The sequence below is a fragment of the Cyprinodon tularosa genome, unplaced genomic scaffold (genome assembly GCF_016077235.1).
Source record: "Cyprinodon tularosa strain WSP-4 unplaced genomic scaffold, ASM1607723v1 ctg250, whole genome shotgun sequence".
Classification (NCBI taxonomy): Eukaryota; Metazoa; Chordata; class Actinopteri; order Cyprinodontiformes; family Cyprinodontidae; genus Cyprinodon; species Cyprinodon tularosa.
Genome location: NW_024038929.1, coordinates 737,775 through 763,683, shown reverse-complemented (window position 1 = coordinate 763,683; position 25,909 = coordinate 737,775). Strand labels below are relative to the sequence as shown.

The 25,909-nt window shown below is 43.0% G+C and overlaps 2 long non-coding RNA genes across 2 annotated transcripts; one reads left to right on the top strand and one right to left on the bottom strand.

Annotated features, from left to right (window-relative positions):
• The first annotated feature begins 22,484 nt into the window (after nucleotides 1-22,484).
• LOC119785575 lies at nucleotides 22,485-24,663 on the top strand. Its single transcript, XR_005281052.1, has 2 exons — nucleotides 22,485-23,133; nucleotides 23,483-24,663. It is a non-coding gene; the product is annotated as an uncharacterized LOC119785575 (long non-coding RNA).
• LOC119785573 lies at nucleotides 23,142-24,010 on the bottom strand. The gene is made up of 2 exons (XR_005281051.1): nucleotides 23,670-24,010; nucleotides 23,142-23,531 (listed from the first exon to the last, which is right to left on the bottom strand). It is a non-coding gene; the product is annotated as an uncharacterized LOC119785573 (long non-coding RNA).
• Nucleotides 24,664-25,909: the final 1,246 nt, after the last annotated feature.

Genomic DNA, 25,909 nt, shown 5'->3' with positions numbered 1-25,909 from the left:
GCTCCACAGCAAGAAAAATAAGCATTTGAACACCCTGCAATTTTGCAATTAATCCCACATAGAAATCATGATGGGGTCTAAAACTGTTATCATATGTGCGTTTCCACTGTGAAAGAAATAATCCAGAAAACACAATATATGACTTTATTGAACTATTTATTTGTATGATACAGTTGCAAATAAGTACTTGAACACTTGTGAAAAGCACTAGTAATATTTGGTACAGTAGCCTTTGTTTCCAATCACAGAGGTCAAAGGTTTCCTGTAGTTTTTCGCCAGATTTGCACACACTATAGGAGGGATTTTGGCCCACTCCTCCACACAGATCTTCTCTAGATCAGTTAGACTTCTCGGCTGTCGCTGAGAAACACAGAGTTTGAGCTCCTCCAAATATTCTCTATTGGGTTTAGGTCTGGAGACCGACTAGACCACGCCAGAACCTTGATATGAGCCACTCCTTGGTTATCCTCGCTGTGTGCTTCGGGTCGTCATTGTTACGTTCAAGAATGTAGGTTCATAAAAGAGAAACTGAGTCTGCACAGAATAGGGATTTTTGGCCTCTGCAGAGGGAGAGAGCCACGTTCAGCCAGATCTGCTCTCTGGTGGGTTTCCTCAGCAGAAGCCTTTTTATTAGAAGATCATAACACATGGGGTGGGTTACAGAATAGTGTTCTTTTGACAAGGCAATTGATCAGGTCATAGGACAAAATGCTCCTCTGATTGAATCACAGAATAGAGTGGTCTCCTGATAACTGTGAGTAGCCTTGCACAAACATCAGCAATTTTCTACCACTGTTGCATGACAGTTTGCAGTAAACAGAGTTAAGCATCTAATTTCTTCAATGTTCCATATGCACATGCATTAACTTTATAATCATCATTGAATAAAGCTGACAGTCATGTTGGAAGACCGAGCCTTGTCCCATCTTCATGAAGAAGGAGAATGTTTCCCGAAATCTCGCCATACATGGCCCCGGTCATCCTCTCCTTTATAAAGTGCAGTCGCCCTGTCCCATGTGCAGAAAAGCTCCCCCAAAGTATGATGCTACCACACCCATGCTTCACAGTAGGGATGGTGTTCTTGGGATGCTACTCATCATTCTTCTTCCTCCAAACTTGGTTAGTGAAATTATCACCTAAAAGTTCTATTTGGTCTCATCTGACCACATGGCTTTCTCCCATGACTCCTCTGGATCATCCCAATGGTCATTGGCAAACTAAAATGGAAGGTTCCCCTGCTTAAAGCAGCACTAGTCAAGGCCCATCTTAAAACGATGATGTCTTACCAACAGTATCTATGGAAACTGTGGTGTTCCCAGCTCTTTTCATGTCATTGACCGGCTCCTCCCGTTTAGTTCTGGGCTCATTTCTCACCTTTCTAAGGATCATTGAGACCCAATGAGGTGAAATCTTGCATGGAGCCCCGGTCTGAGGGAGATTGACAGTCATGTTTAGCTTCTTCCATTTTGCCCCAACAGTAGACCTTTAACTGGATAAGGTTAAAGCGCCAGAAAATTTTGATACTAACAAAATTTACCTTTCTTTTATAAAGACATCCCTTAGGTGTGTTTAAAAATATATTGTACATTCTAATAATCTTCTTTTATTATTTAGTATTTGTGCTCTGTTCTTACCTTTGCTGTTGGACCCCATAGATTTGCGAATGGGAGGTGTGTGATTTCAAAAACCAAGTCCAGTGGATATTTTTTGAATTTTTACACATCACGCTACCTCGGTTCCTTGACTCCTCGCCATCTAGTGACGATCTGCGGTATTACTGCCAGTATTAAAGGAAAAAATCAAGCAGTTGGTGGCGGTAATGCACCAAAAGTTGTTTGACAACCGCCATAAAACACAGGAAGAAGACGAAGGAGGAGGGAATCAAAATCAAAATAGCGGCGCCCGTCACATTCAGAAAGTTATGCTTAATTACTATTGCTGTACTTCGGTGTTATTGCTTAAAATGCCATTATTTAAAATGTTGCGTGGAGAAGATTTCGATTGTTGTTTATAGTTGAAGAAGAAGTTCTTCTTCTGTTTCCGGAGGGGCATTACCACCAACTACTGGAATGGAGTGTGAATCGGGATGTGCAGCCAGATGGAGATGACGCTTTCTGCTCACGCACTCTTGTTATCAGAGAACCGAGCCAGGGAAAAACCGAGCTGAGCCCACCTCTGGAACTGGTCTGCAGTTAGCTCGGTTCGGTTGTGTCTAGTTAGGCTCAGTTCAGTTTGCTTTCCATTTACACACCATAAGTTATCTCAGTTACTGAGCTCGGACCGGTCTCAGCTCGGTTTTTCAAGGGTAGTGTAAATGGGGTTGAAGTCAGGTTACCCCTGTCAGAAGGTACGAAGGCAAATTTGGTTGTGACCGGTTTGTTGAAAGCATCTTGCTAACCAGTTAGCAACTTAGTGCCAGCAGGTTCCCAATGGGAAATTCCATTGGGACCAAGTAGCACTAAATTTGTGACTTAGAAACGACACTGTCAAGGAACGCTATGGACAGCGGAAACATGCAAGAGGAGGAGAGTTTAGTGTCGGAGGTCGTGGATGAGTCTCCTCCGTCATCCATTTTTTATTTAGAGGAGGAAAGTGGGGACGAAGATGTTGTGGAAGAGGACGCCAGGGCGGCAGAAGCTTGGTTTGGTGTAGAAGGCTTCCAGCCGTACATGTTTGAGCCCTTGCCTCGCAACACTGCCAGTACTGTTAGCTCTACGCCTGCCGAAGACACAGACGTCCATCCCCGTGAACACTGGGATGGAACTCAATGGGAAAGGAAAGGATTCTTATTTCTTAATTTAACCATTGTGTATATTAGCTGCGACATATGAATTCCTACAACTCTCAATCTTATTGCAAGCCCTCGTGTACGAGCTGGAAATTTCAGACGCACAAGGTTAGCCATTCACTGAGTTTTTATTAGGGAAAGATTGTTACTAATCACACAGGTTCCACAGGAAACTGATGGTTTTTAAGTCCTTTAGCTCTCTTCACATCCCAGAGTCTATCTCTGCTCTCCGAATGTTGTTCCTAGTTGAGATTGCTCTTGGTTTACACGTCCCCGCCTGAAACCTTTCCCTGAACAGTCTGCAGGTATTCCCAGCAATCCCACTGCTGTTAAACAGGCCAGTTAATGTAAGATATTCTCAGTTAATTCTGTGCCTCCTGCACCCTTTGTCGCTCTACAAAGGAAAAGCTGCAGAGCGGGTGAGTGTGTGCTGTACAGATGAGTGTCGGTGACGTTATCTGTCATGCAGACAGGCAGCCCGCTGTCGCCTTGATTACCGTTGGCCAGCCAAACGCTTGACCCTCAAGCAGTCGAGGCCCCGCTGGTGGCAGCGGTGGGAGCATTATCCACCTCCACCCCTGCCTGTGTGTAATGGTCCCACTATGTGATCGATGGCCTGTGTACCTGTGGAGATCAGCAGCTACAAAGACACACACACACGGACGTTATCCAGGGAGTCAGCTATCATAAAGGCCTGGAAACACATGGCGCTCCTCAGGAAACACCTCCAAGACTCGCCCTGACGCATGGATCCATTACACCGGCAGGACTACATGTTCAGTATATTTATCATCTTGTCCACATACTCTGCAGTCAGCGTTAGAAACAAATGGGAATAAATCAGATTATCTCATTTACAGTCCTGGCTGGATCCATTTTATGCCTCATCCATTAAACGGCACACGCAGAACGCAAGAACTTCTTTCAATTTGAACAGCAGGGATGATCACATCCCATTTGTTTTATCGAGGTTTGCGATATTTTCTATCCAGCCGACGGCTCTTTATGTAAAACACTGAAGGTGTGTGTGTGTGTGTGTATATATATATACATATGTTGTTGTATATATCTGGAATAAACTGACAAACAAAATATTTTATTTCCTGATGTCTGGTCCTCTCTTAGAAACACAAAGATATTCTTACCAATAAATAATCCAAAATAGGTTTTATTTGACCATTTAATGGGGTTCCGCAGACATTAGAACAAAATAAGGTGTTTCCCACTGTTACAACCACTGGCCTTCATTTATTTTGTTAGTATTTTCTATGTTAGACCAACTAGTGCATCACTGTGAAGTAGAATGTAAAAATCACTCCAGCATCACTAAACATCGTGTTCAATTAATGTCAGTCAGAAATAACCGCTGCATAATTCCCTCTCTGTTCTATGAAGAATTCCGCAAGTTTGAAGCAGCCATTGAAATAAATCTAATGGTGGAATATTATTCTTTGGTAACTGAGTTTACAGTGATTTAAAGTTATATATTAATGAAATTGATGTTTAGAATTTGCGACCAAAACTTTACAAAGATACTCTGTAACGAGGGGCGATTAGCCTCTCACGACCACCTCCCGATCAGGAATCGTAAGGTCGGGAGAAAATCAAACTTGTTTGAAATTCAGTCGCCTTTCATGAGGTGTTCATGGCCTGCTGTTAAATGAGAGCTACGAGCCGATTTACCGGAACCTCAGGCACTGCAAAGGTGCAAATAAGGGAGTTCTTCTTGAGTGCCATCTCTCTGTGCTGAGTACGAAGAGTGGATTTTTGGAAGTGCAGTGTGAGCATCGGGTCACACAGCGTGAGAACAAGTATCGTGAACTGTGAACTTTTAAACCCTGCGGTTTCGTCGTACAGTTTGAGCTGTAGCTGCATGCTATGATAGAAAATAATGCAGTGTATGACCGACTTTAGACTGACTTCCAGAAAACCACATAGATTACTGCACTGCAAAAACTGAAATGTAAGTAGGTAAATTTTTCTTGAAATAAGTTAATTTTTCCTTGATTTAAACAAATAGGACTATTAGTCAATAGAGCAAAATAGTTTAAATAATAATAATAAAAAAATCTTATTTCAAGTTCATGTTATCTAATTATCTTACAGGCTCACACTGAGGCTGGTTCTGCTGGAGGTTTTTTCCTGTTCAAAGGGAGTTTTTCCTTTCCACTGTCGCTACAAGCATGCTTAGTGTGAGGGATTGCTGAAGTGTCAATGAGTCGATGCAATCAGCTGGTTTTCCTTAGATAGAAAACTTTGCATCAATCTGACTGGATGATCTGGTGAACTGGAAAGTGCCTTGAGATGAAATGATGTGAATTGGAGCTATAGAAATAAACTGAATAGAATTCTTTAAGGCTAGAAATCCTTATTCCATTGACAGATCATCCTATTTGCCAATTAAGGGCAAACACGCTTATTTCAAAGAGCTTATTTTTAGTTTAGTTTGAAACGATGTCGAAAAGATGAATGCTTTAGTGTCCTGAAAGGTTAGCTGTAAAAAGTAAATATCCATCCATCCATCAATCTTCTAACACACTTAACCCCAAGTGGAGTCACGAATAAATATAACTATACCATTTTTTTTTATATATATAGATGTATTTCCCTTGTTTTAAACAGATGAAACAATTTATTAAGTCATGTAAGTTAGTTCAAGTGCATAATATCCGATAATCTTTAAGAAACTGGCAGATCCTGGTGTTTACTTGCTCAAATTAAGGGCAAAATTAGGAAACGTTTGCTTATTTTTAGATCAGTATTAGCAAGTCTTAATTTTCTGGTACCAGAGCCTGGGATTAGTTTAGGTAGAAAGCCTTTAAATGAGATTTCATAAATGAAATGCTCCAGTTTTTAAAAACAACAACCCTGTTTTGAGGTTTGAAGGCTTCTTCTAGATGTTGGTATTTAGGTTTCATTAGAGGGGGTTGCTTTCAGCTTTCTGCTCTTAAAGTTTTATCTTAATTATTTCTTAAGCTCTGTTTTTGGCTCCCAGTTGGTGTTACAGCCAGGTTGTAAAATACAAATGGGCACTTAGCAGAACATATTAACGGGAGCTGAAGAAGTGTTTATAGGGGGAGAAAAGTGCAAATCCAGGCAAAATGAGACAAAATGAGAAATGGCAGGAAAAACAGTTTCAGTAGTGAGCAGGTAAGCCTGTGATCTCCTTAACAAACACAATTTAACACAGATATACATTAAAAAAAAGATGCAAAGGAACGTTAACACCCCCCAGAAGATGGCTGCAGTAATTCAGCGTTTAACAAACGGTTGCAAAACACTTTTCCTTTGTTTCCTGAATCTTCCTGCAACTTTTTTTCTGACTGCACATCCCAGCGTTGTTTGTTCATATAGGAAAAAAAATGGCAAATCAATGAAAGCTCACTTTACATTTCTTTAGTTGTGCTTCCCACACTTTCTCCCCTTTTCAGGCTCTTATTTGTATTCCTCGTCACATAAAAAGGATTCCTGTGATGGTGTTTTATCGTTATCACACCTCGGCGGGGGAAACAGAAGTCCCTACATGAGGTGGCGCATCTGCGGAGCTTACATCGTTTTCCGTTCCCAGCGCAGATCCCCGCTCCCCGTTCCTGTCTGTCTCCTCCATAAACAAATAATCCGTCTCACTTGGTCTTTTCAAAACTCTCCACTTGTCCTTTTGGAGAGCCAAGGTTACGGCGTCCATCGCTCCCTGCTGCCGCAGCAGAGATCTGTCAACAAACTTCTGAGGACTTTCTCACTTGGCAAACTTAAAGAAGGAGCGGGGGGGCGTCCCAGGAGGTAATCAGGCTCCTCCTGCTGCCGGTGTCTTTAAACAGAATAGATAAAGGAGGAGCGGGTCATGCAGGAGAGCTCAGGTACTCTGCAGGAAAAGTTCAGTGTATTGATGTGCTGCAAAGGGCCAGTGGCTCACAAAGAGAGGAGCCCGTCAGACCGCAGGCTTGATACCGGCACAGGTTAGAGCCCAGAGGGACTCGGGTTAGAGCCCAGAGAAATTGACTTCTGGGTGGAGAAAAAAAAAAAAAATTACTCCTTTCTTTTTTCTCTCCTTTTCTAAAAACTCTTCTTTTACTCCTCTCAACTTTTAAGGAGGACAAGAAAAAACCATGGATAAATGACTGTTTTCTTCACTCTAATGATCCACAGGTGTCTCTCAGACTTGGCCCTGCAAGTGGAGAGGAGCTTTGATGATGGAGTTATGCTGCTAGCAGATAAAAGCAACACCCCACCTCCACACACACATACGCTTCCATGTTTAACAGCCTTACTGAGGACCTTATAGTCACTTCCATTCATTTTGAACCCTTTCTACAGTATGTCCTACCTCTCTGAACCGTTACAGGTGCAAACCGAACCATAACCCTAATCTAACGGGTGATGGAGTCCTGTGTTTCTGAGAATGGAATCACAATATTGAACAATCTGAACAAAGAAACCAAAGAATCACAATTAATATTCACATTTAAAAGGACAACAAAAGCTGGGTGAATGTGTCAGTTATGCCTGAAAAAAAATAATCAGGTTATTTTTTTATTTTTTGTTTTGAGATAATGCAGAAAATCAACAAAAACATATCCGTTTTGGACGACATATTTTATTTCTACGGAAGAGGATTAGGGCCAGTGGGGAAAAAAAAAAAAAAAGTTAACTGATTTTTAAATCTTATTTCAGATTAGTATGGGAAAAAAGTCAGAATTCTGAGATTAAAGTCAGAATTTAGAGAAAAAGGTCAGAATTTAGAGAAAAAGGTCAGAATTCTGACTTTAATCTCAGAATTCTGACTTTTTTCTCTAAATTCTGACCTTTTTCTCTAAATTCTGACCTTTTTCTCAGAATTCTGACAATAAAAAAAAGTCAGAATTCTAAGATTAAAGTCAGAATTCTGAGAAAAAAGTCAGAATTCTGACTTTTTTCTCTAAATTCTGACCTTTTTCTCTAAATTCTGACTTTAATCTCAGAATTCTGACTTTTTTTTATTGTCAGAATTCTGAGAAAAAGGTCAGAATTCTGACTTTAATCTCAAAATTCTGACTTTTTTCTCAGAATTCTGACTTTTTTGTTGTCAGAATTCAGTCAGAATCCTGAGAAAAATGTCAGATTTCTGAGAAAGAAGTCAGAATTCTGACTTTTTTCCCATGTTAAAACTGAAATAAAATGTAAACATCAGTAAACTTTTTTTTTTTCAGTGGCACTAATCCTCTTCCGTACATTTCAGTATATTTTTGTTCATATTTTGATGCTTATTGTGTCGTCATTGATTCTGTGTATTTATAATTTCTCTGCAAATTTATTGCTTTGTGTAAAGGGGGAAGATAACAAGATCATTTTTCTTTCTGCTCTGTTTCAATCGGCACATTATGATGTTTGTTTTTATGTTTAATTGGTTTTTTGTTTGAACACAGTGGATACAATAATTTAATAGATGAACTGAAAAAAGTGACGACAAGAAAAAAGTCCTCACTCCGCTTCAATGTCCTCACTTCACTGGTAAAATGCGAAACACGTGTTCTTACTCTGCTGAAACTACACACACGCCTCTACTTTCATGATTCTGAGTTCAGCGCTCCACTGTTATCGCTATGGTAACCCTTTATTATGATTCATCTTTGCTACATGAGTTCAGGTAAAGGAAGAGGAACCCGCCACGGTTCGAGGTCCTCTAGTTATTTTTTATTTTTTATCCTGTATCTCAATGTCTTGCCTCCTCAGCTCGTCTTTGTCTCTTTTCTGCTCTTTGTCCATTAATCACAAAAAGGAACATGTGGAGCTGCAGTCTGAAGTTAACATCTACTCAGTTTAAACATAAATGTCTGCTTCAGGGATTCTATGGTACAGAAGCTTCTGGTTCAGGTCTGGTTGGATACTGGAGCAGATTGGTAGAATGATTTAGAGCAGTGGTGGCCAAAGTCGGTCCTTGAGGGCCACTGTCCTGCAGGTTTTATCCACTTGAAGGTAGTTAGCAAGAAGTCAGTAAGAATAAAATGAAGGGAGGAAAATATTTTAGTCCAGCAGTCAAAACAAAAACATGAAGTAAAGAATTATATTTGCGTCCCGCTTTGTAATCCAGGGAGGATTGTTGGAAGATTGGTGTGCGACTCATTTTAAATGAAGGAAAAAGCAGCTCATATTGGTAACTGCTGAAGATTTTAACCCAGGAGTGGAGTCTGCATGGTAACAGATTTTTATAAGGAACAGAGTGGAAATGGAAATTTAGGCTGCTCAGACAAACATGATGGTGAAATAATGTAATTTGGCTGCATGGACCCGTCGAGCATTAGCCAAGCTTCACAAATTAACTCCGATATGGATGATTTTGGGATTTTTGCAGATTTTAGAAACAAATTGACTCTTCCAAATACTATTTACATGTTTGTAGTTGTTCGTACATAAAAATCTGGATTTGGTTCGAAATAATTCGCAAGAAATTTTACTGAGCCGTACGTTCACATTGCAGGCCTTAATGCTCAATTCCGATGTTTTTGTGAAATAAGTTTTTTTTTTGTTGCTTTGCTGTTCACATTTCCCAAAAATATACAACTTGTGCCGTAATTTTCGGACTATTAGCTGCACCTGAATATAAGTCGCAGAAGCTAAATTGCATGATTTGTACGTATACAAGCCGCACCGGACTATAAGCCGCAGGTTTTTTATAATTACCAAATAGTTCGTGCACAAAGAGGATTGTCGGGAAAGAGGCAACTGTTTGGGGAAGCTCCTATTTGTTATTTCTACTGGTACGTTTTTTTCCAAAACGAGGATGTGACACAAACTGTCTTGCGCTCGCAATGTCCGTCTTTCTCGGGGTCGTTCTGTCTCGTACCACTCGCGGTAGAAGTCTGCTTCCGCATTCCCGCTCGTGTGGCTACAGTACTTGTTTGTTGAAGCAAATGTGACGTCAACATGGTGGATGGTAAAAATCCGTAGATTTAGGTATTAACCTAGTTGCCCTTAGCTGTAAAAGTCCATAGATAAGCTGCGTTATTATATAAGCCGCAAGGTCGAAAAAAGGGGCAACAAGTCGCGGCTTATAGTACGAAAATTACGTTATATGATCTTCTGTCTTAACTGCATTCATACAGTTTAAGTGTCCCGCATACGCAATAGAGGTAGCCTCGTGTGACCATCCTGATCTTGCGAGCTTTTAAGATTTCACTCGCTAATCAGTCTGGAGACTCTCCGTTAAAGAAAATTTGGAGCCGTTCACCAAACGAACGTCCAATCAGCGTTGGCTTTGAGGCGGGTTGAGGTGTGACGCAACGAGAAGCGCGACAGTTCAGTCTAAAGAACATGGCGGCTTCAGCCAATGAAACTAGCATTAGCGTGGCTATCGAGCAAGTTTTATCGGAATTGCATATTTCTTCACTGAAAGAAGAGCAAAACACTGCTCTGGAGGCTTTTCTCAGAGGAAAAGAGGTTTTTGCTCTTCTCCCGACTGGTTTCGGCAAGAGTAGCCTGGCTTGTGGTTGTGTTTTCGTCGTCGCTCTGTTAGTACGTCATATGCTTCGTTGATCTGATTGGTTTATTTGGCCCGTCTATCACCAACATAGGCCAATCAGCTAACCAGTATTTTCGCCCCTTCTCAAAATTACTGCAACGGAAGGTTTCCAGATGGATATGCGGAGCAAATCCATCTGGTGGAGTCAGGTTACAATAGAGGACGCAATGACATCACAAGCAAACACGTTCTGTTTTTACAGACGTATAGAGCTGGAGTGCATCTAGCGATCTTTCCCAACCTTAAAAACTCAATCTTTTCAACATGGTTAAACATAAATACTACTCCCCGCATTTTTGTCTGCCATGGTTGTTGTCTTTCTAGCCGCTTCTGCATAGCAAGACGCAGAATAGTGACCTTTGTCGGCTACTAATGGCGTTCAGCTGGGATAAATGCGACCTGGCTGTTCAGACACAGGTCGCATTTGAAAAGATCAGATGGGTATCGGGTTCAGATCCACAAAGCCAATTGGCCTGCGTCCTTTTGGGAAAAAAATCAGATTTGAGTCGTTCAGACTGTCAGGAAAAGATCAGATCCAGGTCGCATTTGGGCAAAAAAAATCTGATTTGGGTCACTTCAGGCTGCAGTGTGAAGAGCTTTTTTGTTTGGATTCTGTTTGTCATTCTAATTTATACTTGGAACACATTTCTTTTCTTGAATTTTAAGTGACACCATTTTTGGACCAAAGGTCACACTGTTAAATAAAACCATAAGCTCAATCAAGCCTTGGATTTCTGCATCCAATCTTACATTTGGCTTGTTTAAAAAGTTCCTTTTTTAATATTCCATGTGAATTAATATTCTCAGTTTTGCAACATTGTTCGGAGTTCCCAAAGGTTAGAAAAGCGGTGACAAAAGTCACTGTTTCCTTGCCTTTTTTTTTCCCCCTTTCAATTCCTCACTTTCTCATCCAAGCTCAATTTGGTTTGACTTGATTTGATTTGAGCCCTGCCACTTTCAGTTTGAATAAGGTAACCAAGAGTTATTTGCTCGGAGAGACAAGAGCCTCGGTGGACGGAAAGGTTTGATGAATTTTCACGCTGCTTAAAAATTCCAACTTTGCTTTATTCAAATGTAACGCATGACGACAAAGAAACAGGGTTTGATGAGGTGCGGGAGATGTAAATGTTGACTGGAGCCTCTCCACTTATCTCCCCTGCCAAGGAAGGTGCCCGGCAACGCAATTATCCGATCTGAATTGATTCAAAGCGTGCTCCTTTATGCGACTGAGTGCTGCTCCATTGCTTTGACGGGGGGAGCTGTACTGTTACGTCCCCCGGGGGGAGATCTGTGGATCAGATAGAGCATGCTGGGAGATGTGCACTGCAGATTCTCCGCTGAGATGTAAGGTTATTTTTCCGGGCATTCATATTTTCCCACCAGGGGAACACACTATATCCCAGATTCTGGCCTCAGTTGTGTTGAATGTGTTCCTGAGTTTACTTCTCTTGGTCCATTGTTTTTCTTGTTAAAATTGTTTAAAAAGAAACTCTCTGCGGTTAGCTTCTTTCTGCCTTCCAGTTTCACTAATTTAACCTTTGCACTCAACTGCTTGAAGTGTTTGATATTCAGTTGTTGGAAATTCTCCCACTCTTTTAAAATGGAGGCCTCTCAGCCTAATTTTACAGATGTAAATGTATGTAAATGTCGAAAGGCAGAATGTAACCCAGGCTTACGGAAGGATTACGAAACAACCTAGAGCTCTAAATATGTGTCAATATATTGAAAGTGATGCAAAAAAAGAGGAGCAGTTGATACGATGGTTGATAGTTGCAAAAGCGATGGAAATGTATAAATGTGCAGCAAATACAAGAAATACTGTGGACACCAGAATGACATTAAAACACAAGCCTGTGCAAAGAAAAAAGAAGCTGCAATCACAGAAAATAGAGAGTGCCAAACTGTGAGAGCACTACAAATATAAAATCTGCTGCAAGAAACATTTATACTAATATTCATTCATGCTAAGAAAACAAAGAACTTCAAGTAAAAAAAATGAAAAAGTTAATTTTTTTCTTTTTTTCATCCACATGGGGGGGGTCATGCTGATGTTTTTGCAGCGAATCTGGCCATTTCTCAATTTTCGTACTTGTGCATTCTCGTGTGCTAGTGAAACGTAATCAGCCCTAACACTGTTCCAATTCACAAAAAACACAAGACAGAGAATGGACAAAGTCCGCGGATGTTGTTCCTGCCCCTCCCTCTTTACCCAGCATGCATCAGAGCAGACTTGTTCGTTCTTGAGACTAGAGAATGACATTTTTTCGGGAATCCCACGGGTCTCGGGATTCCCGTGGGATGGGAGTCAGTATTAGTAACGATCCCGTGATTGGGACGGTACAGGATTAAACATTAACGGGAGCAGACGGGAGCGGGAGCAAACCAATAGTAACTAAAAAAAAAAACTAGGATCGATGCCAAAAAATAAAATAAAATGGAAAAAAAATCCAGTACTGGCGCGGCGCCGCCATTTTGTAGTTTTTTGCCTTGAAGCCTACACTATAATGCGACTCAAAAAAACTACACGACCCAAAAACCAACAGTGCTTCCGCTCTCAGTTTTGCACCCGCGCTAAAAAAAAAAACAAGAATGGGAGTGGAGCAGGAGCGGGAGTCATTCTGAATGGGATTGAGATGGGAGTGGGAGTAATTTCACCAGGAGTGGGACGGGACAGGAGTGAAAATCCACTCCCGTGTCAGTCTCTACTTGAGACCGACCGCTGTCCCAGCATGCACTGCGGCCGTAGCAACTTCCAGTTTAGCGCTCAGATTATTAAGTTAAAAGTTCTCTTTCTGTTGCCGTTATTCTATGAAAGTACTTTTTAAGATCATTTGAGGCGAGAATATTATACTTTAACCGTCACTATATGACATTTACTGATTTAGTGCGTAATTTAAAAAATAGTTGAGAATAATGTTGAGAAAACCATGGCAACCAGCGGACCTTTGAGGCTAACCGCACCCAGCATAGTCGTGTGTTAAGTACCGCTGGCTCTGATGCCCAATTTTTTATTTATTTTTTGGCAAATTTCATTTGATTTGTGCTTATCTGATTGTGTTAATAATTATTTCCTCACTAAATAAAAAAAGTAAGAATTTATTAATATCTAGAGACTTTTAATAACAGCAGGTGAAATGCAGCTCCAGACTAGCTTTTAATGTGGTGATGTCATCACTATGCTTCTGTTCCAATTGACCCATATTTATGCTGCATGCTCCCGTTCTCCTCGAGTCCATACTTCGTTTTTTCTTGTCAAGAACATACTTGGCGAGGAAACGAGTCCTTACTCGCGTTCGTGTTAATTGAGAAACAGCCTCTGTTTAATAGACATTTATTCTTAGTAATGTCTATGTTTTAGCGCCATATGATTCGATCATCTCCCCCTAGTGGTCTGGAGCTATTCTATTGTGTAGCACTAGTTTGCAGTTTTGTTTTTTTTGTTTGTTTTTTTGTTATTAGACATTAATTTGTACCATTTTCTGGTCCTATATTACAAGCTTTTAGGGTGTGCTTGATTGTCTCAAAGATGATTAATGAAAATATCTTTTTTTTTTTTTTATCATAATCCAGAATATGAAGAGCTTTCCCATTGCAAAAAAGTTCAATTTTGAAGACGTTTCGCTTCCCATCCAGGAAGCTTTTTCAATTCAAAATGTAAGAAATAGTGTTGACTTCGAGGCTTTATACAGTAGCCCAACCAAGCTTGTTTTTGCTTAGAAAACAGAGGACCTTACCTATTTAGCCAGGCCAACAATTCCCTTTAATGAGCCCTGTTTCAGAGACATAGACGGGTATAGAGCATTGAAGGCAAACCAAAGAAGCCAAATAACCCCCATTCCAAAGGGGCGGACCCTTTCGTCTTTTTCAATTTGCATGTTTTCTAAGCAAAAACAAGATTTTGTTGGCCTGCTGTATAAAGCCTCTAACTCAACACTATTTCCGACATTTAGGTGGAATTACCCTAACCTAAATGTTATGATAAATAACATAGTTATGTATATTACATTTCTGACTGTATATCCCTGTAATTTTTACACACTGTAGCTTTAATCACCTTGTCCATTGTGTTTTCCTCTCTAAGATTAACATTGACCTGCTGGTGAGAATCATTATGTCTCAGTCTAAACTGTACAGTCAAAAATACAGAAAAGAGCGGGAATCAAACCCTGAAAAAAGTAGCTCTATATATTTTTTTAGTAAAGTGAGTAAAAACACTATTATATAGTGTTTTTACTCACTTTTTGTCTTTCTGTAACGACATTATTTCTCCCACAGCATCAATAACATGCACATCACTTCCGCGATGACGTCATTTAGCGACTTTTAGCGACATTTAGCACAGCCAATAGCTACTTTCCTAACTGAGGAGTTTTTAACACTGATTTTCTCTAAGAAGTAACAGATGTGATGACAAATTTTCTCAGTACACTTTTTGAGAAAACGTGGGCAGTTGTTTGGAAAGGTGAGAACAAGGTTCACCAGGTTTTCTATGGGTGATAAAAGACAAGCCCTGGTGAGGAATAACCAAAGGTTCGGTAACAGTATACTGGTGCAGAATTTTTTGGCTAAATCAATCTGGTAAATGTTGGCGTCTGGCACAATTTGTCTGTAGCTGTTCTATCAGGAAGCGCCGTCCCCACCTGTCGTAGAGTCTGCATAGTGGCTCTCTCCTCGGCATCTCTCTGCAGCCATTAGAACTGCAATCAGCACAAATTATCATTTAGCTAAATGAAAGAGGAATATCGGCACTGAAATGTAAATCATAAACAGCAGATGTTTAACAGCGCAGCAGATGTATTTCTATCAGGAGCAGTGCGAGGATTCGTGGAGTTGCTTCCTTCGAGTACAGTTTTGAGTTCATGGTCCAGTGCATGCTTCGCCCATAGCCAAGCCTGTGGAAGGCTGTGCATCTGTCAAGGGGCAAGCTCAGTTTAGATTTTCTGTGCATGCTTGTCTTTGGGGACGGCGTGTGCACGAGGCCGCGTAGGCTTGTTTGTCGCTGTGTGTTTTGAGTTTTGCGTGTTAGCTCTAAACAGAGCTGCTCGCTGCCTGCCTGTCTCCTGCCCTCCTCCCACCAACCCAAGAGGGTCATTCAGCCCCTCTTTTCAGCCTCTAATCCCGTCTGTCCAGAGGAGATAGAGGGGAGCGGACGGCCACGGCACACTCGGGGCACCGCAAACACAATCACCAGCCTTTCACAGACACTTAACGGGGCTTTGCGCTTGTTCAACAAGGCAAAACGCGGCAGGAGGGATCAATTTAATACAAGGCCCGACTCGAATGGAAAAGAGGGTAAATAAATAAGCAATGACAGCGAGGACTGTTGCACAATTTGTGTAGTGGCTGTCCACTTTCCTTCAGGCTCGCCTCCGTTGCTCTTTGACGTGGCGTCTGCACGCTTCCATTTCGTCCCTCGGCGGCAGATGGGGATGAGCTGAGGAGGAGCAACCCTGGCCCTGCTCTCATCAGGCTGTGTTATTTTAATAAATCACTTCTGCCATTGCTTGCTACATTAATTCCCCGGGCCCAGAGGGCTGTGTTGCCACTAGCAGCGATCTGCATGAGGCGCTAAATGATGTGGGGGATCCCCTGGTGAGAGAACAGAGGCTCTGTGAATCTTCCCTCCATCGCTGCCTTGTCTGTTTGGCTCTCACCCTGGGCTAGCCCTGTTCTCAGTAGGCATCATAATCATGAAGGACCCAGCGCCTCGTCATAACGGCACATACCAACGAGACCCGCGCACACTCAAAAAGGAAGCCTAACTTTCCCTCATTCATGGACTTGATCACTCCCAATCTTGCAGTTGTTTGCACTTTCCAGGGGAGCTCTTCCAGAGACAATACGTCTCCCGGCGTTTTTAACCTACATCTTTTGCTAGAGCTCTGTTTGCAGAAACATTTAGTCTCTTTTGATGCAATGTTTGTTTACGGAGAAGATCATAACCCTTGGACTTTGCAATATTTCTGCAGGTGGCAACATGCATGAAGACAACATAAACGCAGCTGCTTTTAAACAGCTGCTTGACTGAATTCAGCGCAGCGTGACTGAAAATGCAGGTGGTTATGCACACCGCAGTCACCCAAAGTGGTAACAGTGGAGATTGGGATGAATGTATTTCTCTGGAGGGGTGTTTTCCAGACGCCGCCATTTCCCTTCCTGAATCCAATCTCTTGCAGTGTTTTTTTTTTTTTTTTTTTCCTCCTCCTTTCTACATCATAACTCCTGAGACTGAGGTGAGGTTGCTATTGGTATGCACAGACGACACCGGCGGATTCACCAGCACGAATACCGCCGGGAGATTATACTCTTCCTGCTCTGCGCAGCGGGGGATTCGGCCACCTTAAATAGAGCGCTTGGGAGTGTGCGGTGTGTGCCCGGAATGACGGAGCACTGCAGCGGCCGAACATGCCAGACAGACACAGGAGTGGAAACTCAAGGACTCCTGCAAATACAGTAATCTCTCTTGCTTTTGTTTGTTTTGTTGTTTTAGTTTGTTTTAGTCGTTTTCCTAAAGGGATTCCTAAATCGCTGCAGCTCAAAATCTATCTTTCTTACTGTCATTGCGTGACGGACAATGGTTAGGGAACGTGGGACGTGATTTAAAAACGTATCAGTTGAACTTTTGGAAAGGATAAAAAAAAAAAACCCACTTGAGATGGCACAAAGTAAAAGCTGTTCTCCGAGGGACTCCGCGTTATGCGCCGGGTCATTTATAAATCCACTCAAACAAGACAACAAGTCAGACTTAATAGTTTTGAGACCAAATACCTCCATTTATTTTGACTTTAACAACAAAATGGTTTCTTGATAAATAATTCACTACAGTCAGTCGTAGTGAAAATGAAAGTACGGCCTTTTAAGTCTGAGGGCTGTGTTTATCAGGACTAAATAAAAAGGAGCTCAACTCTAACAGACTTTTAGACTTTTTAAATGTATACTGTAACTGCAGGAGCAAAAAAAAATAAAAATAAACACCAACCCACAGACTCCAGACTGTCATTATTTATTAAAGAGCTGTCAGAGAAATATGAAGTTTACCCTATAATCCTATAGCTCTCTGAGACTCTGTTAGCAGCGAAAACTCTTTTGTTGACTTTGTTAGTATCTGGCTTGTGGAGGACCCTTCTGTCCGCTGTTGCTGTAGTTCATGAAGGTTTGCAGACATTGATTTCCGGGTGGATCCCTTAAGGTTGAGCAAAAACATTTGAATCAAGTTCAGGTTGATTTTACCTTGATTCCTGACTTTTTTTTCAGTTGTAGACGTGCTGCTGCGTTTGAACCGATGCCCTGTTGATGAGCCAGTTTGATCCAAGCATCAACTGTTAGGCAGGTACAGTAACAGCCGTTTAAAATGGCCTTTCCCAGCCGAATTGCAGCCCACTCCTCCAACTAACAGCGAAATCCCCTCCAACTTCCAGCCACTGGAGTGATCCCCTCGTGCATATTTTTTTTCTCTGACTCCATCCTTCTTTTTAGGTCTTAATTAGTGATGGTTTATGAAAACCGTCCGAACCGTTCGGTTCGACTGTCTCGGTTCGATTCGCGTGTGTTGCGTTCGGTTCATGCGCTGCTCCTTTTTCTCATAGGCGAAGCGATTACACTCCAGAGCAGAAGGTGGCGGTACTGCGACCAAAGCCAACCACCAGTAGTAACCAAGAGGAAGAAGAAGCGAAGAAGCGTAGCCGGGTGTAGCAGAAAAAAAATCAGTTGTTGTGGAGAATTGTGTGGGTATGGCGAGTGGGAAAGACCAGGAGTTGGAAGACGCGCCAGCAACACTTTATAGGTCTGCTGTATGGGACCACTTTGCATTTAGAGTGACCTACGATGACGGCGGGAAGAAAGTTGTGGATAAAAGTGCAACAGTGTGCGAGCATTGTGCAACAGGTTTTGTTTATGCTAACAGCAACACCACCAACATGTAAGGCTAACGATCAACCGAAAACCGTGACCACGAAACTGTGAACCGAACCGTGGATTTTGTGGATTTTTCTAGGAAAGTGGGGAAATTTTCAATGGCTACTACTGTATCATCCTTTTTGGCTCTGGACTAATTTCATGTTTATAGCAGGAGTTCATCTAGCCTCTTGAGACTATATTGATCTCGCGAGCTTTCAAGATTTCACTCGCAAATCAGTCTGGCTACTCTCCGTTAAAGAAAATTGAGCCGTTCACCAAACGAACGTCCAATCAGCGTTGGCTTTGAGGCTGGTTGAGGTGTGACGCAACGAGAAGCGCGACAGTTCAGTCTAAAGAACATGGCTGCTTCAGCCGATGAAACTAGCGTTAGCGTGGCTATCGAGCAAGTTTTATCGGAATTACAGAGTATTTCTTCACTGAAAGAAGAGCAAAACACTGCTCTGGAGGCTTTTCTCAGAGGAAAAGATGTTTTTGCTCTTCTCCCGACTGGTTTCGGCAAAAGTAGCCTGGCTTGTGGTTGTGTTTTTGCCATCGCTCTGTTAGTACGTCATATGCTTCGTTGATCTGATTGGTTTATTTGGCCCGTCTATCACCAACATAGGCCAATCAGCTAACCAGTATTTTCGCCCCTTCCCAAAATTACTTCAACGGAAGGTTTCCAGATGGATATGCGGAGCAAATCCATCTGGCGGAGTCAGGTTAGAGTTCATCAGCCTGAATCACTAGAAAGTATCCAGGCTGCAGAGAGGCTCTGTAATCAGTCCTCCACCACTGTGCTGTGCTGATATGCTGTGTGGTTTTCTCCAAATGCGGCGCTGTGCATAACAACTAATTGAATTAAAAAACTGAAGAACAAAATATTAGGACCAACCCATGATACATCAAAAGAAAACAAGGTAAAGTGATTAAATAAGAGTGTGCAAGAATATACTGGCCAAAAACAAACTTTACTGGTTTATTGCTCCATGTAGGCCTTTAAAGGTACACTATGCAACAGGTGTTGATTTTCCAGCGAGGCTCCGCCAAGAGGGCGAAAATAAAAGTGCACTGTCGTAAATATGCTCAGCTGTTCTCCTGGTTTCTCCGTCAAACCAGGCGCGGTTGTTTTGAGTTTAACAGACAGGGGAACGCAACGAATCACCATGTCTACTGCGGCAGAGAGCCCTTCTTCTCTTTCTTGCCTGCTCCGACATGGGCTTTCACTGTTTTCTCGCCATGATAACTGCACAAATATCGCCACTGCGCTAGCAATGAGCATGCCTTTCACTGGGGGCGTGTAGCAGTTCTCGCCGTAAAGCAAGACGAACTCTCATGATGCACGAGACTTCTGAGCTTGCGGGTGCGGGCCGAGGGCTCCTGTAATTGCAAGTACAGTATTTCCCCTACAGACCACCAGGGCGGCCGAGAAAACCTTTGTTCGACCTGAAATGTCACTTTTAATCATCCAAAACGTTATGGAACACACTAATTAACTGAAAAATGTTGCATAGTATGCCTTAAAGTACACTACTATAGCACGAATCCTCAAGTGATCCCAGCTCAGCCATGTAGAGATGCGCTCCAGGTGGAATAGAGTACCTGGAAGAAAGAAAAGTGCAACCGTATGTCTGTGTAAACTATTAGTCTTCTGGGTCATGGCAACCAAAACCGGACTTTGGCTCACTTTTTTTTTTGGACATTTCAACTGTCTGTGGAAGTGAGTTTGTACACTGGAAAAACAATCTAGAAATAAGTAAAAATTTCTTAAATTAAGTGTATTTAGCCTTAATTTAAATATGTAAATGAGATAGTTTGCCAATGGAATGAGTGTTTTTACTCTTAAAATAAGATAATTAGATAATATGCACTCGAAATAAGACAAACTAATTGTGTTTTCTTATTTTAAGTGTATATTGTCTTCTTCCATTGGCAAAATCCAAGAACATATGCACTTATTTTAAGAAAAAATTCAATTTTTTCCAGTGTAACCCACTCCCACAGACTGCCACTCTGGGTCTCTGATCAAGATCTTTAATTCCCGATTGCTCCCTGGCCGCCCCATAATGGCAGCCCACTGCTCCACAAGCGGATGGGTTAAATGCGGAGGTGTTGGGGAATGACCCCTTTATGGACTTTTCTGATGTCTTTCTGTCTCAAACGATATTTCTGACATTTTAAATCAGAAAAAGCTTCCTGGATCGGAAGCAAAACTTTTTCAAACTTGGAAACAAAGTCCAGTGGACTGTTTTTAAACTTTTTTTGAATGTTTTGTTTAATCCAAAGTCCACAAAAAAAAAGGTTGTTCTCATTTATTAAAGTGATTTTGGAATCCAGTAACTATTCAGTCCTGATGCCTAAAACACTATAAATGACAGACTGTGTACTTTCTTCTTATCATGACTGCAATAATGTTGGGCAGAAGAAAATACTTTCAGTTATTGTAACTTAGCTCCGACAATAAAAGCTTTCCCGATAAATAATTCACCAGACATTTGTTAGAAATCTTCAAACAGAGGCAGGAGCAGCCGTTCAGCTTCCAGATGATAGTGCGAGAGGAAAGCAGATTTAAAGTCTCCTGGGATTAGAAATCAGACGCAGAAACTGATGTCTTGGAAGGTTTAACTTTTTCTTGCCGTGCATTGCAGTGATGAAGGTGGAAAAAACACCAACGGGTGAAATTTCCGATTGCTCTGACATGTCATGACAACTGTTGCACCGGGATGGATAATTATTGCAATCATATCCCCAAACTTCTTCCCTAAGTTTTCCTGGTAAATACTCTTGTGTGTTACGCAAATAAATGTCCATTTATCCTATATGCTCCTTTCTGACCTATTAAAGCTGCATCATGTTTGACTCGGTATGGGCACGCAGGGCTGTCTTAATTAATAAGAAGGCATCCACCAAACTAATCTGCCTGTGTTGTGAAGGCTGTCCCTTCCATTAAGTGGGACTCGCATTATCTCCTAATCAAATTAGTCACTTAATTGTGGCCCTCCCTTGATGGATCACACAAAAAAAAGGAATGGTGTGTTTGTTGGGAGGGGGGTGATGTGCTCAAAGCTTAAATATTGAGAATGGCTGCTTCATTATGATGATTTTTTTTTTAATAACCAGAAGCGATTGCTGTCGTCGTCTGGATATGAGCTCTCACAGGATAAGCACCTAGCCTGAGGCGCTACCAAACCGCCCGATGGGGGATTGACCCTCGTCGTTCACTGATCACACTCCTGCTCACTTAATCAATTTCACACATTGCAAACGACACCTGACCTCCATCGATGCGATGGAACCGCTCCTCCTTCCTCTGAGGCACGGCCCATCTTCTGGGAGCCCAAGCGTCCACAATCGGGAGGGGGTCCTGACGAACGGACGCCTGTTTGGTCATTTTTCCCGCTGATTGAGTTTTATCCCCTGCCCTTTCCCAGCCAGACAATAAACAGAACCACATCCAAGCGTGACAGGTTAACCTAACAGTAATTGAATACCCTTAATAGTATGGCCCGAGCCAAAGTCTACGGCGTGCCGGGGACAGCTGGAGCTGGATGATGGCGAGGGCGCTGGGAGAGCAGCAACCAGCTCGCTCTGTCGATGTCAGGCGGGAGCAAGGACAAAGAGGGCAACTTGATGGCTTAATGGGTGGTTTGATGGCTTCATAGGGTGAAATTGAAATTGTCGAGGGCAACCAAACAGATGAAACAGGCCAGACGGAGGGCATTACACAAAGAGAAGAATTAGCTACATATTCTCTAAGCATGACTATCCTGAATATGTGTGTTTCACTGGAATCCTTCAGTGGTTTGAAGCTGGCATCGTCTCTGAGTCTCCTTCACACCAAGAATGATCTTGGATGCGGTGACACTGAATCACCGCATCAACACAATCAAACTGAGCAAACTATCAAAAGAGATTTGGATGATGTTGTTATGACGCTGACGTGAACGTGGCTGTTTTCTGACAGATAATCCTCACAAAGAGGATCCTCCGGGCAACGCGCTGCCAGAGCAGGCAACACTTCCTGCCTGTTTGTTTCCGCAGCACCTCTGCCTGCAGTTTGTCATGTCTGACTGGGGCTTTAATTAGGCCTGCGAATTGAAGCGGCAGCGGCAGGCCTGGGAGCCCTCCGTCCACGGCTCAGCCGTCCTCCACGGCGTCTCCCCCGAGGACCTCTCTGCTCTGTGTGGTTAAGATAATAGAGGCTCGCTCAGAAGATGTTAATTGGGGGGAGATAAACTGCAGTAGTGGCTGCAGGGATGCAGCGTCCGGGGCTGGAGGGAAAAGGGAGGGAGGGTTACCTGATTAGAGGCTTAGGTGTTTGACTTACAGCTCTCTGCTTGATGACGGTAGGAAGAAGAACGTACCGCAGAGGTATGCGCCGAAAAAGGTAGAGGCTGAAATCTACGACTGTTATTAAAGTTTCCCCCTGAAGGTGTTTGTGTTCTGCTCATTTCAAGACCCAATAAGGTCAGGCAATTTGGTATACTCTTTCCTCTTTGCAGCTAGCAATGTTGGCGTCAGCGTCTGGAATAAAAAAAAAGTAGAATTTTATGGAGCCTTTTAGGGATGAAGGGGAGGGAAGTGTCAAAAGTTGCACTGATAGTAGCATGCGTTGGGAGTCCCCAAAGAAAACAAAACAAAAAAAACAAAGAGAAACAGTCGTTAAAACTCAGGAGGCAAGGACAAGAGGTAAAAACCTCAATAATTGCCTGGATGCCAGAGGGATTGCTTTCATTCAATCAGAGCATTCTCTCTCCCCGCACGTCGAAGGTGGAGAAGGAGTTTTTTGGGAAGGTTGGGTTGTGTGGGCGTCCGGGGGATCCGGCGGTGCCCTCCCTCTCTAGGTAACGTACGGCGTTTAGGGCGATAGCTTCCAGCTGAATCTCTGGCATCATGAGCGGCACAGAGTGATAAACTGTGTGTGTGAGGGAGAATAGTGTGAGGCAGCGATAAGGAGGTAGGTGGACAACAGATCCGGCTTTCCATATGCAACTGTGAGTCAAAATGTGTGCTTTTTTTTTATGTTTAGTTTAAATCCTCTTAAATGTCCCACCTTCTTCCTTTTCCATAGCAGCTCCACCAAATGCATCATCTCTGGCCAAACAGTTGCTGGAGGATTCCTTTATTCCTTTTATTTGGGCTTCTGTTGGTGCACGTATTAGATGCTCGGCTCCCTCCTCCTCCCTCTTCTTCTCCTCCTCCTCCTTGTCCTGCTCTTCTCTCCTCCTCCTCCTCTCCGCTCTCGCTTTGCCGCTCTCACAGCCTAGTTTTCTTTTTTTTCCCCCACACTCTTCAATCTTGTGCAGGTTGTATCTGACTGAGGAACCGGTGCCGGGCTCCCATCCTCGCGCTCCTCTAACAACAACAACAACACTGTGAGTATTCTCATGCTAATTCTTCTCCTCCATCCTTCCCTAACATCCGTTTGTCTCTTTCTCCCCCCCGCTCTTTTTTTTTTCCTTCAATTTTTTATATATGTATATATTTTTTTACCTCTTTCATGCTTCCATCCAACGTGCCGAACGCAGCGGCAGCAGTAGCGGCGCGGGAAGGTAGAAGTGTAGACAAAAAAGGGAAACGAGAGGAGAGAGCATGCACAGAAAAGGAGAGAAAGAAGGGGAGGAGGAGGGGGGGTTTGAAAAAGAGATCGTTGCTGCTGTCGCTGCGAGCAACCCCGTTCTGCTTTCGGAGGTGTTTCTCCTGGAGGATGGTGGAATTGCTGGAGGGATGCAGGGGGGCGGGTCTTGGTTTTGTGAGTAGATAGCTGTGCGAGAATGATAGGGGATGTTGTTGACAAGCATAGAGTGGCTCATCACACAGAGCGGGTAGCAGGAACCGGGGGTCACTCTGTGTTGACTAAACTTCTGATTCATCCATCACTTTCCATATTTCATTTCTCCTCTCCTCATTTGGTGGTTTTGGGGACTGACTGAGGACTTTCTGTCATGATGATGATGATGCTGCCGACTCTGAGCGAGGCATCGGCAGTCGCGGATGGGAGATGAATCATAGCCGGTGGCTCCTGAGCATATGTGTGTGTGCCATTCATAGCGTGCGTGCAGAGTTTAAACGGCTCCACTTTTGCAGCTGCACATGCAGGAGTGTGCCGATCACGTGTGCATCTTCAAGATCCAGATGTAAACAATAATTACCGTTAGTGTGTAGATTGGATAGATGCACTAGGTGTGAGTGTGTGAGGTCAGAAAGTCAGTGTCCATTCCTGCTCGCTCCCCTTTGATCAAAGAGCCTCATTTAGTCCGCCCACGGCATGTGTCTGAGCCATATGAGGAGTGGGTGTAGTTTGTGTGTATGTGGAGGTGTGTGTGTGGGGGGGTGAGATGGATAGGCCCTGCTTCCCCGACTGCAACACCATGGCTAATGGGCACTCGGGTCAGCAGGGGTGGAAGCACATCCGGTTGTACGGATGAGTCCCAGCGACCAGAACTGTCTCCGTTTCCTTCGCTGGTTTAAAAAAAAAAAATAATAATTTGAAATCTTTTCAAGAAGAAGAAGCATATTGGGCCAACAAAACGCTCACAAACACACTTTGGCAGATTCATTTGGCAGAGTGAAAAGGATTGATCTGAGCATGGCAATTAGGCAAATTTCAGAACTAAGCATCTGGCGAGGCGAGAACGCTTCGCCTGGCAAAGGATTACCGTTTTTTGGTTCCATTTTCAGCCCAGAATGTGTTATTTCACAGCACTCCAGCAAGCACTGCAGCCCGGGCAAAAAAAAAACACCCTGTCACATTGGAGGAGTGTGTAGGGGGGGAATCTTTTTTTTTCTCTACCCTGCATTTATTTCCACAGCTCAATAACTTAAAGTAGCACTTTGATTAATGTCGATGGGTTCTAATGTGTGTGTTCGGGGGCCCTGGCACCCCCACCTTCCTCCTCCGCGGCCTTTATGACGACGAGTCGTCAGAGTAAAATCGCCCGGGATGATGGCAGCCTGTCGATGAGCTTGCTTTTTTGAAAGCAGGCTGATATAAATGAGAACCATTCCCCCAATTAGGGAAGATTAGGTTACCCTCCACCAATCTGAATCCTTAAATCCCTTCTGTTTTTACAGCTCTGTCTGGCAAATGTAATTCAGCCTTGAGACCTGGGCAGAATAGCAATAAAATAAGGTAGAAAGTTTAGCAGTGAAGCCCAGGCTGTAAAAATATCCACCAGGAGGGAGAGAAGGAGAGGGAGAGAAGGAGAGGGAGAGCCAAAGCACATGATAATTGACACTGCACTGTGTTGCAGTTGGCTGTAATTAACTGTGTAACAGAGGTTGTCAGTTGGAAAGAGAGAAAGGCCCGACTATCTTAGTGCATTTAACACACTTGAAAGTGCAACGTTTATCGTGTCTCTCCAGCTTCCAGCGAAGGGTGCGTTTCAGGTTAGCGTGGGCCCCCTCGCTTGTATTTATCCAGATCTTTTACTACAGGGCCACTCAGGCATTTCCACTGCCTCCTGTTTTTGCAACGCCGATACATGAGGAAGAAGAAAAAAAAATCAGAAACGGGAGCCATTGTTTTCTGGGGCGAGCAGAAAAGGGCTTATCATCTATTTTTAGTTCCCCCCCCCCCACCACTGTCGTTGCCTGGGCCACGATTCATGCTGATGTCTGGAGATTTGGTGCCATAAACTACGTTGCGCTTCGCAGCCAGGCGCTGGCTGGTGACAACTCTCACCCACACATTAGTGATCTATGAGCCATATAGCTGCAGACCCCCTGCTGCC